Below are 13,136 nucleotides of genomic sequence, written 5' to 3'. Positions count from 1 at the left end.
TCAGGCTAAATTTTATCTGTGGTTATTTTTTGCTCGCAAGATGATAAAAGAAAGTTGCAGACAGAGGGCTGACTGAGGTGATCCAATGTTCACAAGTAGTGTCGTTTTTTGTGAATCAGCTAACTGAAATTTCAGCCTGGGTTTATCCATATAGACCTGCACAGCTATCAAATTTGTATCCTTGTCTGTATCCGCAAAAGTGAGCCACGGATATCCACACTGAAATCCATGGATGAGGATACCTGCAAGATAAAAAGCAGAGGACCACAAATTTGCAGGGTTCTAGATACAAAAGTTGTATCCACATCCATAGCTGCATTGACATCCACGGATGTGGATACCCATGGACGTAAAGCAGAGATCTGCAGATTTGCAGGGCTCTGATTATAGATATATGACCTTGCCTTATGTCAAGTTGAAGAGTTCAATATATTCAAGGAAACTCTACTGCAGCGCCAAGCTCAGAGCATGTTTTTGCACACGCATTGCACTAACCATTCATCTGCATACTATTCATACATAGCACACATCTGCTCCAACATTACCAGGAAGATAGGCAGTTTAAAACAGCATTTCACATAATTTCACCTCTGCTCTGCAGCAATAGAATAATAGAGCCATAGAACTCGAAGGGACCTTGAGAAGCCATCTACCCCAGTTCCCTGCACTTATGGCAAGACCAAGGCTCGGTCTCAAACTCCCAGCCCACGGAACATCCCTGGTGGGAGCGATTACACCACCCAGGCTGGGCTGGAGGGAGAGGCTGTCTGTTACCAGCCCCAAAGCCCCGCGCCTTCCTGCCATTTCCCGCCCATGGCACCCTCAACCCCAAAGACACAGCTTTGGGGATCACTGAGGGGGGCACGGCACACTCCCTGCAATGGCAGGAACCACAGAGGAAGTGGAATATGCTGGACACCCAAACTACCTCCCTCCACTTCCCCACGGCACCTACCACCATGGGGAGTGCACAGTAGGGGGTGACTGCTGCCACCAGGCCTTCTTCCCCAGTGATCCCTGAAGTTGCATCCTCGGGGTGGGGGAGTAGGGATGATAGCAGGAAGAGGCAGGGCTTGGGGACCGGTAAGAAACAGCCTCTCCTCCCCTCCCCCACCCCTCCCCCCACCCCCCGCAGCACACAGCGAGTCTTGGGCTGGATTGTGCAATCGCTTCGAATGGGGATGGCCCACAAGCTGGAGGTTGAGACCCCTAACAAATGTTTGTTTAGCCTACTCTTAAAAATTTCTAGTCATGGAGATTCCACAACCTCCCTTTTTTTGAAAAAACCCTGCAGTCTAGAGACAGCCTAGGTAATTTATTCCAGTGTTTAACCACCCTGACAGGAATTTTCTTCTAATGTCTAAACTAAACTCTTGCAATTTAAGCTTCTTGTCCTTCTTTTAGACGTTAAACAGAATTTTTATCCCTCCACCTTGTAACAATCTTTCATTTACCTGAAAACTATTATGCCCCCCTTTAGTCTTCTTATCTCCAGACTAAACAAACCCTATTTTTACAATCTTCCCTTATAGATCATCTTTAATCATTTTTGTTCCTCTCTCGACTTCCGCCAATTTGACCACATCTTTCCTGAAATGTGGCACCCAGGCCTAATCAGAGTGGAATTTCTTCTTGGGTCTTGCTTTCAACTCTCTTACTAATATATCTCAGAATAACCGGGTTTTTTTCTTTTTTTTTTGAACAGTTGTCTCATTTATCTTGCGGTCCACTATCACCCCCAGACTCCTTTCTGCAGTACCCTTTGCTGGGCAGTCATTCCCATTTTGAATGTGGGCAACGGATTGTTCCTTTCTAATTGGAGCACTTCGCATTTCTCCGTATTACATTTCCTATTTACTTCTCCAGCTTGTTCATATGATTTTGAATTTTCACCCCATCCCCCAAAATATTTGCAACCCCTCCCAGCTTGGTTTTATCTACAACATTTGCAAGAGCGTTCTTTCTGTCATTGCTGAAGTTACTGAACAGAAGCAGACCCAGAACAGATCCCTCATGAATTCCTCAATAAGCATCTTGACTATGAACCTTTGATAATTACTCTCTAGAAATGATTTTTTTTCCAGCTAGTTATGCACCCACTTTCTAGTAGCTTCACTGAGGCTGCATTTCCCAAGTTTGTTTAAGTCTTACTTAAGTCAAGATATAGCACATTTTTCATTCCCCAACATCCACACAACTTGTTACCCTGTCAAAGAAAGCTATTACATTGGTTTAACATGACTTGTACTTAACAAATTCATGCTGTTACTTAGTGCCTTATTATCTTCTAGGTGTTTGTAAACTGATTACTTAATTATGTCCTCCATTCTCTTTACTGGCACAGAAGTTAAGCTGACTGGTCTGTAATTCTCTGGGTGGCACTTATTCCCCTTTTATATATATAGGCACTATATTTGCCCTTTTCCAGTCTTCCGGAATCTCTCCCATATTCCAGGACTTTTCAAAGATAAAAGCTAATGACTCAGATAGCTCCTCAGTCAGCTCCTTGAGTATTTTAGGGTGCATTTAATCAGGCCCTGGTGACATGACATCTGACTTATCTAAGTAATTTTTGAATTGTTCTTTTCGGCTATGTCTACACTGGCATCCTTTTCCGGAAATGCTTAAAACGGAACAGTATTTCCGGAAAAAGCACGTCTACATTGGCAGGATGCTCTTCTGGAAAAGCATCCGTGCAAATGTAGACGCGCTTTTCCACAAAAAAGCCCCGATCGCCATTTTCACGATTGGGGCTTTTTTGCGAAAAAGACTACTGTGCTATCTACACTGGCCCTTTTCCAGAACAGTTTTCCGGAAAAGGACTTTTGCCCGAACGGGAGCAGCATAGTTTTTCCAGAAAAGCACTGATGATTTTACAGTAGATCGTCAGTGCTTTTCCGGAAATTCAAGGGGCCAGTGTAGACAGCTGGCAAGTTTTTCCGGAAAAGCGGCTGATTTTCTGGAATAAGTGGCCAGTGTAGACACAGCCTCCCTGTTTTAGCCTCTGATTCTGGCTCACTTTCCCTGGCATTCACAATGAGAGATGTCCAAAGGCTGCTAACGTTTTTGATGAAAACCTAAAGCCATTGAGCATTTCCGGCATTCCCACATTTCCTGTTACTGTTTTCCTCCTTCACTGAGGAATGGGTCCACCCTCAGGGCCAGCCTAAGAGGTGGGCCAGACCTGTGGCTACTTGGGGTGCCTAGTAGTCATGGGGGTACCATGAAGCAGCTAGCATAGGGTCAGAAACTGCTCCTGGGGAATGGTGAATAGGGGGGTGCCCAGATGTCTTCCTGCTTTCTTCTGGCAGAGGAACACGTGGGAGAGCCAGCAGTGAGACACAGCTATACACTTACTTACACACACACACACACACACACACACACACACACCCCTTTCCTTCATGCGCCCCTGCGGCCAGTAAGAGAGGGACCAAGGAGCAATGTCAAGGTTCCCTATAGCCAAGTCCACTTTGTCCATCTGAGCTGTGGTGAGAGACATCAGGAGCTGCTGCTCTCCTGTCTTCCCCATACACAACCCTCATGGGCAAAGTGACCTGAATTCAGAGGACCCTCTCATTACTCCTCTGTCCCCTTCCATCAGCCCCCACAGCTACACAGCACAGAGTAAGGAGTGAGCAGCCAGACCATGGATATGCATCCAGGTCAGCAGCCACTAACGAGCAAAAGCTGAGGTACAGAGTGGTATGCAAGCTTGGGGAGGGAGGGGGAAGAGAGCACAGTTCAGCATCGGGAAGCCCAAAAGGGGAGTGGGAAGCACATGGTGACCTGGGCAGAGGGGGGCCCACCCCCATGAGGGTCAGGGGTGCCAAAAGATAAATTAACTCAGGGAACTTTTCCTGAAGGCTGGCCCTGCCTACCCTGTTCTTGGTCTCCTCTTGTTCCTAATGTCTTTGCAGAATGTTTTCCTTCTTCACTGGCTAGAGTCTCTATTTTACAAATGTAGAAAATGAGACAGAGAGAAGTGACCTGCCCAAAGTCACACAAGCCAAGAACGTGAATCCAAGTCTCCGCATTTGCACTCCCATGCCCTATCCATACTGCTTCATTATCCAAAGACACCAGCCAATTATCAATGCCATAGCCCCACAATCCCACCCTGGGGGAAAGAGCTGGCTAACTGATGGGGTTGATTTGTGGCAACCTCAAATGCTCAGAGTGGATTGTATTGACAACAAAACTGTCATAGTGGCTTTGCAGAGCAGAGCAATGCAACTTTCAGAGATTATGACGCTCAACAAACCGTTCCCATTATAGCTGGGTGGAGAAGATACCATTTAGCAGAAATTAAAGGAACAAAATTGCAAGTGTTTTCCTGATGGTCAGTTCATCCTCATTATGAATATGCATATTACATACTGATTATATACTTCCAATTATGCCCCTTCCCATCATTAACAATAAACTATTTTACTCCATACAGACATGGACATAAACCAGGGGTGGGCAAGATCCAGCCCACTAAGCCGTTTGATGTGCCTGCTGAGCTGTGATTCCAGCCCAGGCCAATTGAGACCAAGGGTGGGAGAGTGCACAGTCTCCTCCCCCTACCCCTCTGGCGCCATGCGTCCCTGAACTGCTAGCTGTTCAAAATGGCTGGCGGTTCCCTCTAGGTGATGTGTGCTCTGGCAGAGTGGGAGTGGGGGGAAGAGAGAGAGAGACCTCTTGTGCTCTGCTGTCCCATGAGGGAGCGTGCAAAGTCTCTCCCGTCCCTCCCCCCCCGCCCATGTGTGCTGCCAGAGGGAACTGCCTCTTCCACCAGAAGCCCCACCCCTTCTACCTAAGGCCACGCCCATTCTGGGATTGGCCCACAACCACTACCAGCATTGGTGAAGTGCCCTCCCAAAAATTATTGGCTACCCTGGCATAAAACCATAGAGTTGCCTTCCAGGCGTTTACTACCATTAAATTCAATGTGAATACGCCAAGCAATAATGCAATGCCAGGAAGATGTTTTTGAGCAATACAAGTAACAACTTGATTTATCAAAGTAATCATCTCTAAGGGGCAAAACTGTATCAGCAAGCAACCCCCATGCAGCAAAATTCACTTTGCTAGTCAACTGACCCAACTGATATGCATGTTCTCCTCATGAGGATCTTCTCCTCATGAGGATCAATAATTCTTTATAACAGACTAAGACCACAGACCTTTCCTTTCAGCCATCTGAAATACAGCTGAACGTCTGTTTTTCAAGACTGAGTGTTCTTACACTGTCCAGATCATCAGAAAAGCATGTGCAGAGTACAGAACCCTACTGTTGCTAATGGCCATAGAGAGCCATAAAATACAACTGTGTGGACAGCAAGATAATCACTGCCATAAAATTAAATTGCAGAAATAGTTAATCTTAAAGCATTAGTGCAGGCTATCTAGGAAGAATTTCTAGCTCAGTGAGCAGCCAGACTTTAACAATGGTTGTTTTCAAATTCTTCCTCCCACATGTATTACTGCGAAGGTAGAGATAACTGGCTGCACATCTCAGTAGATCTTCTAGCCCATTGCCCTTACAATGCATCACATTGGGAAAAGCAATTCACGAAACTTTCCAAGTTGAAAGCCTCTTTTCTTGACACTTCATTCACACAACCACTCAGAGATGGTCTCAGAACAGAAATAAAATCTCTAGGTACCGTTCTGCAAAGGCTCGGCAGTAATTTTGAGGGCACAGTTTGAAACCAAGATCTCTCTGCGGGGTGAGTCAGCTCCTTAAAAGGAAAAAACACTTGTGTAAGCATTTCTAACACTACATTGCAGTAGTAATTGAAATCGGATTCTTCTTCTGAACATGGGAGGGTAAACAAACAAATCTGACCATTTTCTCAACATGGCTTATGGCAATGCAACATGAAAAAAGATATTTGAGAGCCAAGTATAAAGGACAGGAAACATATGATTTGCATGCAATGTACAAATTGCACATAGTTCTTTTGTGCCCCATTTACAACAGGAAGGAAGAAATCCACAAAGCTAGAGAAAAATCTATATTTGACATGCACTGCAGATATCCAAACACTAAACCAATGGAGATACATTTGCAACTGATCTACAAGAATTTTCTTAGGATGCTTACCAGATATGGAATGAAGAAATGTTCCTTACTCGTGTTACTAACATAAAAAAAAAAAATCGAAACAAGTTCTATTGCTCTTAAGCTTTGTAAAAATCTTTCACAAGACAAATACATAGAGACCCAAAACTATTTAAAGGGATACATTCCAAACCAAAATTTGCCAGTCAATAATGGCACAACATCTAAGAACAATCCTGTCATGATTCTACATTACAGGATTTGAAGGCAATATTGCAGCATTAATAATAAATGAATGGATACAAGGCCAAACCAAAACTCTGGATCCTTCATGTGAGTGAGAATGAGAATGAGGAGATGAGATTTGAACATAGAGATGGACTTTTCCAGTAGGGCCAATATTTCTAAACTTGCCATATTAACATGCTAGATCAGGGCTGGGTAAAAGGGCCTGTGTGTCCGCCAAATACATTGATCCTGCCCACGGACACCCAATTAGAGCCTGGGGGTGGGAGGAACCTGTGATGTATCCTCCATCCTGTCCCTGTTCTTTTCATAAGCTGCTGTCCTACACACTTCTGGCATAGTTGGAGAATAGAAAATCATTTGCTACAATGCATTGCCCATAAACTTGAATAGGAACATTGAAACTTAAATAGAATGTAGTTTAGCTTATTAGAACACACTGAGGCACAATTAAGACTTTGCTTACTAAAGTCACACACTGCAGAAAGCACACATCTAGGAAACTGAAATTCCCCACTCCAGGATGTTGCAATAAACGACAGAGTCCCCCAACAGAGGCTAATACATGGAACAGGAGTTGTACAGGAAGCGTCTACTCCCATTACAATCCATTTTTACACCTTTTATATTTCTTTCTTTGAAAAATAATGATAAAGCAGAGGCACCACTTTCTGTACTTAAACAGCACTGTCGTCCCTTTCTCTTTAATCCATTCTCAGAACAAACCTATGATTTCGACAAGGTAATCTATTCACATCTCTCAGGGAAATCATTAACCAGATCTGAGTTTGGGGGTGGGAGATAAATTATGGCATTCCATGGATTTTCTACTAGACTATAGATCATTTCTTGCAGTGGAAAATGGAAGGACTTCTCTACTTAAACTGACCCATTTCAGAAAATATTATGACATATGCCTTGCCTACAGCTACTACAATTTCAGGATTAGCCCTGAATTTCCTGGCTTTTTTCAGTTTCTCTAGGCATTCTTTGCACAAGCATTTCCCCACAATTCTTCAGTGCCATGTTTTTATTTGCACAGTTTGCTGTGTTAATAGAGAAACTATTTGGCCAAGCTTGAAACTGCATATTAGTTCTCCTTAAAGGATGCATCATTCCCTCACAATAAAATCCATATTTTCCTGACAGATGGTAAAATTCCTTTGGGATCACTCTCCTAACCATGCTCAGGTTGAGCCAAGCAATAAAAAGCCTTGCGAGGGAAATGGGTTGGTCGTCTCAGACCAGTGCCCAACGGACATTCATAAATATCATAACACTATCCCTAAGGATTGAAGTGGGAGGCAGAGCGAGGAGCAGAGGTACAATTCATGCTTCTGAAATGCCTGGTCCTAAACCCCATTGAAGCTGGTGGAAGCTAATTTCAAGAGGCTTTCAGTCAGGTGTTGAAGAGGGGTTTTTTTTTCTAGCCATTCCAGCAGCATTAGGTACCAACTCACTAGCTGGGCCACAGAGATGGAGACAAAAGTAAGCTCATTTCAATGTATTCAATCACAGCTAAGAGTTGGAAGCACCTGAAGGAAGCAAGGGAAGCTTATTGTGATCAGGGCACCGCAAGGAGGGCCGTCCCTTTTAGACCCAACACATTCAGTAAAATTATGTCCCATGTCTAGTAGTGCTGCTGGTACCTTGGAGGAAGCAGGAGGCCAAGCGGGTGAGTCTCCTTCCCCTGCCCATAGAGAACCGCAGCAGTTGAGGATCTCAGGTGCTACTGCTGCCAACTGGCAGGGCTGTCTCCTCAGAGCTCCCTGCGCAAACCATGTGGGGAAAGGGGGATGCTGAGGACTCAGAGCTGGCCCTGGGGACACTTTTGTGAGGAAGAGGCATGCTGAGGAGCTGGTTTGGGGTGCCATGGAGGAAGGCAAGACTGAGGACTAGCTCTGGAGGTGCCAATCCTGGGGAGAGGGCTGTGGTGGCTTGGGAAACATCATTGCTTTGGCCTTGTTACTGTGCACATCCACTCCAGGAGCCCCTACTCCACCACTGGAGCTGTATTATTTGGTACGATTTGGGGAAATGTTTGGTATATTTGAAGACTCCACCCTTCTTCACTACAGACCCCAAATGGCAGCCTTGTCTGTGACTGAAGCCCCAGCAGTTAACATGGCTTCCATGAGCACAAAACTCACTAAAGATCTGGTGAAGGCACATCTGATCCTCACACATGAGACCATCGGGTTCATACCAAAAGCCAAGACAGCCCGGACTGATGTAGCTACAAAACGTCATGGGAAGAACGGAAGCCGTTTTTTAAAATTTCAACATCACAATTAAAACCATGCTAAGGAAGATTGCTTTTTGACCCCTTTCTCGCTGACACAGCCAGAGTGAGACTGTAGTTAAATTACAGGGAGGGGAAAGGAAGACAGGTGTGGTAGACAAGCTTCACACCTGGAACACCGTGGCGGTATTTTGTTGCTCTGTTTCTCACTAGCGAGGCTACAAAACTAGAGAAATGGAGAGATGCTATTTTTCACTTTTAATGGATGTGAGTTCAAGTGACAAATCCCACAGGCTGAGACAGACTGTGCAATCTTTCCGTGGGAACACGCTTCTTTTCTGCCCTGTGCATATTAGCTTAGCCCAAGCAGGTTCTGCCACCTACACTAGGATAAAATCCCCACATCGCTATTCATTGGTAGCCTACATTTTAGTAGTCAGGAGTTAACCTGCGAACCCTAGAGTTCAGAGCCTAGCTTATGCACTAGCTTACTGCATCAGTTCTTGCCCTACCACAGCTGAGGAGAGGATACTGGGAATGGCGAAAGCCTTAAATTCTACTACAGCCACAAATGTGTTCAAGGATTTGTCTGGAATAAATTGAAGAATATTCCTGAAGTTTTTCAAAATCCACAGACCCCCAAACAAGCAGAGTTGTCTGAATAACCCATGTTTTCTTGCTTCATCCCTCCTGTAGGCTCCCAGTAGAGAATCCTAGAGCTAGAAGAGACCTCAGGAGGTCATCAAGTCCAGCCCCCTGCCCAAGGCAGCACCAACCCCAACTAAATCAACCCAGACAGGGCTTTGTCAAGCTGAGACTTAAAAACCTTGAGGGATGGAGATTCCACCACCTCCCTAGGTAACCCATCCCAGTGAAATAGTTTTTCCTAATATCCAACCTAGACCTCCCCCACTATAACTTGAGACCATTGCTCCTTGTTCTACCATCTGTCACTACTGTGAACAGCCTCTCTCCATCCTCTTTGGAACTTCCCTTCAGGAAGTTGAAGGCTGCTATCTACCCGACCTCCCCCCTTCTCTTCTGCAGACTAAACAAACCCAAAGTCTCTTAGTCTCTCCTCATAGGTCATGTGCTCCAGCCCCCTAATCATTTTGGTGACTGTCCACCGGACCCTCTCCAATGCGTCCACATCCTTTCTATTGTAGGGGGCCCAGAACTGGACAAAATACTCCACACGTGGCCTCACAAGAGCCGAATAAAGGGGAATAATCACTCCTCCAGATCTGCTTCTTTAAAATGTTACCAGATTTCCTGGACTCCTTTCCCCTTCATGTAAGCATCCCAGGGAATCCTGCCCATCAGTTCTCTAAGGGAGTCAAAGTCTGAGAAATTGCACAGGAATCCAACATCCACTACACCATCTTAGAATCATTAAATAAAATGACACACTGCCAAGGGCTACATAAAATAATTAGAGAATTTGTACCTGTAGCTGCCAACACTCCCCCCTAAAGGAGGCATGTCCTTTCCCATCATGGGGGATTGATTAACATGCCACAAGAAAGGACATAAGAAAATCTTAGCAATTTGCTGGTGGTAGCCTAGGTTCTGCACTATCACCACAGTATCTGAGTGCCTCACGTTCTTCAACGTATCTATCTCCACAACTTCCCTGTGTGGCAAGGCAATGCTACAACCCCCATTGTACAGATGAGGGCACTGAGGCCCAGAGAGACTGAGTGATGTGCCCAGAGGGACACAGGGAGTCTGTGGCAAAGCAAACTGTTGAGCCCTGCCAAGCTCGCCAACAAGAGTGTGCAGGGGAAGGGTGGCAAAGGGAGCAGTTGTCCCAGGGCCTAGTGATTCAAACTGGACCAGAGCCCCCAGCTGCTATTGCAGGAGCAGCAGCAGCAGCAGCCGGAGCCCTGGACCATACAAATCACTGTCAGTACACTCCAGGCTTCTCTGAGGGCTGGCTGCAGGGGAGGGGCCGTGGCACAGCATGCTTAGGGCAGTGCTGAGAGCTGGCTGACCCTAGCCCCACCCCCTTTTACCCGAGACCCTGCCTCCCCTACACCATAGCCAGGGCCCCAGCAAGTCTGTGGGCCCCCCTAAACCCAGCTCTCATGGATGCAGAGACCCACAAATCCAAAGTGGTTACCTACAAATCTGCAGGCTTCTAGATACAAAATTTTATTCGCAGCCACATCCATAGCCACAAAACTGAGCCCCCGAGAGCCACAGCCACATCTGTGAGCGTGGGTACCCACCGATATAAAGCAGATATCAGCAAGTTTGTGGGACTCTACCTAGGTTGTCCACAGCCAAATACAGAACAGCAACAAACAGACGATCCTCCGGCCATCGAAGCCAGAAGGACCTGGTTGCAGTGAGAGCAAGCGGGAGTGCACCCTCGGTACATTAAGATCATTGTATGGCAACTAAGCTAAGCCCCTGGAGATTTTAATGCATCTTCCATTAGAGACATTTAACAGAGGCATTTGTTACAAGCAAAAAGCACAAGACATCCCAGGACAAAGGAAAGAACAAACATGCCACCGTGTGGACACATGAAGTAGCAAGACGGCCACCACAAAGATCAGAGGCTATAAAGAAGTCATAAACAAACATCTGATGGCTGTGCAACAACAAGGAAGAGGAATCACTATTTCTAAAGACATTTTGATGCACGATTGGGCAGCATTAGTGGAGTAACAGTCCCAGATAAAGTCTTTCTTTGGCTGTATTTTGCTGATTGTGGTCCGACTGTGAACAGTGATAGTTCATATACCAGATCTGAAAATTGCTGCAAAACATGTCCTCATAATTTTTATATACTTTTATTGCAGTGAGATAGTTTATAGGAACCAGAATAAAAAGAAAGGCATCACACATTTCAAAAAGCAGTGGAGATGTTACTAAGGTTAAAAAAAAACACGCCCTTTGAAAGCAGTCCCATGTTATTGGTTTATAGCTTTGTCTCCACTCAAGTTTATAAACTGGTTTATCCTGAATAGCTCTGTGGGCATTTTTTGATCTAAAAGTGGCTGATTTCAGTTTAGCATAAGCCTATCCCTAAATGATTAAAGGTAAACCAGAGTAGGTTTAAATGGATATGGAAGTGTTCACATAATCTTTTGCAGCAATTGAACTAGTTCCATTAAAAATCACACTTTACATTTAAACAGGTGCAGCTTTACAGTTAGATGCATCATGGACAAGATAAGACTGATAATTATGGCTTTTTAAGTGAATAAAAGATGTCCCTTTATACTGCTTGGAACCAAAGTCTCACAAAGAACTTTAACACCATTTCCTTGTTTTAATAAGGAAGTATTTGTTCAGGGTACTTCTCTTTACTCAAAGGGAATGATTCTACCTTACCTGATGAAGACTTTGCTTCTTTTTGCCAACAGCATCCAGAGGAACAGCCAGCTGTGGAAGCAATCAACCACTACCTCACAGCTCCTGTGATCCAGAGCCAGCCAGCTCAAACCTCATTAATGCAAATAATTACAGGTGTGGTAATAAGCAATCAGTGGGCCAGTGCCAAAATTGCAGGCCCATGCAGTGCTGCCTGAATCCTGAGTAGGGTTGCCAGATGGTTGAAGCAAAAATACAGAGCCTTCCCCCCCCAAAAAAAAACACAGGGAAAAATTCTATTAAAGGAAAAATAAGGGTTGGGGAGACCAAAGTTGTTGAGCAAGAGAAAAAAAAAAGGGGACTCCAAGACTTATTAAGGAAAAAAACAAACAAACAAAAAAACACAACAGTAAAACAGCATGTCCCCCTTAGGAGTGAGGGCAGGGATAGGCACAGGGGAGAAGTTGAGCACTAAAAACCAGGGGAAGCCTTGGTGGCAGCTATTTTGTGCCAGCAGCTTTGGGGAACCAGGTAAGCATGGGGGCAGAGGAGACCAAAGTTGTTGAGCAAGAGGGAAAAAAAAGGGACTCCAAGACTTATTAAGCAAAAAAACCCACAACAGTAAAACAGCATGTCCCCCTTAGGAGTGAGGGCAGGGATAGGCACAGGGGAGAGGTTGAGCACTAAAAACCAGGGGAAGCCTTGGTGGCAGCTATTTTGTGCCAGCAGCCTTGCGGAACCAGGTAAGCATGGGGGCTGGGGAGAAAGGGAGGCTGGAGGGGAGGAGGCCGGGTGCTGAGTGTTTATAGGGTTGCCAGGTGCCCGGCATATTCGCCTCTTGGATGGGGAAAAAAAAATCAGAGAATACTGGACATTTTAGGTGTCCTGTAGTCTCTGAATTTTTTTACTGGACAGGAGGCGAAAATACAGGACTGTCCAGGTGAATACCAGACACCTGAGTTTCTTTTCCTAATCCCAGCCTTTTACACAGGCTTTCCAGAAAGGGAGGCCCAGTGCCAAAGAAGCTGACCAGGCTGACACAAGGCACCCTTTTAATGCTGAGAGACAGGGGAGCCAACAGTCTTGCTGGGCCCCTAAGCAGGGAGGGAATGGTTGGCACCACACTCCTGGAAAGGGTGGAGTTTGGGCAGAAGAGGCAGGGCTGGGGGCAGCCAGCCCTCAGCGCTGCCCCTCCACCTAGAGCCTCCAGAGGAACGTTCCAGCTGGTGCTGGTAGTAATTGGAAGAGCCTAGGGTTCCAGCCACAGCAGTG

This window comes from Pelodiscus sinensis, chromosome 8 (assembly GCF_052426305.1).
Source record: "Pelodiscus sinensis isolate ZL-2025 chromosome 8, ASM5242630v1, whole genome shotgun sequence".
Classification (NCBI taxonomy): Eukaryota; Metazoa; Chordata; order Testudines; family Trionychidae; genus Pelodiscus; species Pelodiscus sinensis.
This window is presented reverse-complemented; position numbering follows the sequence as displayed.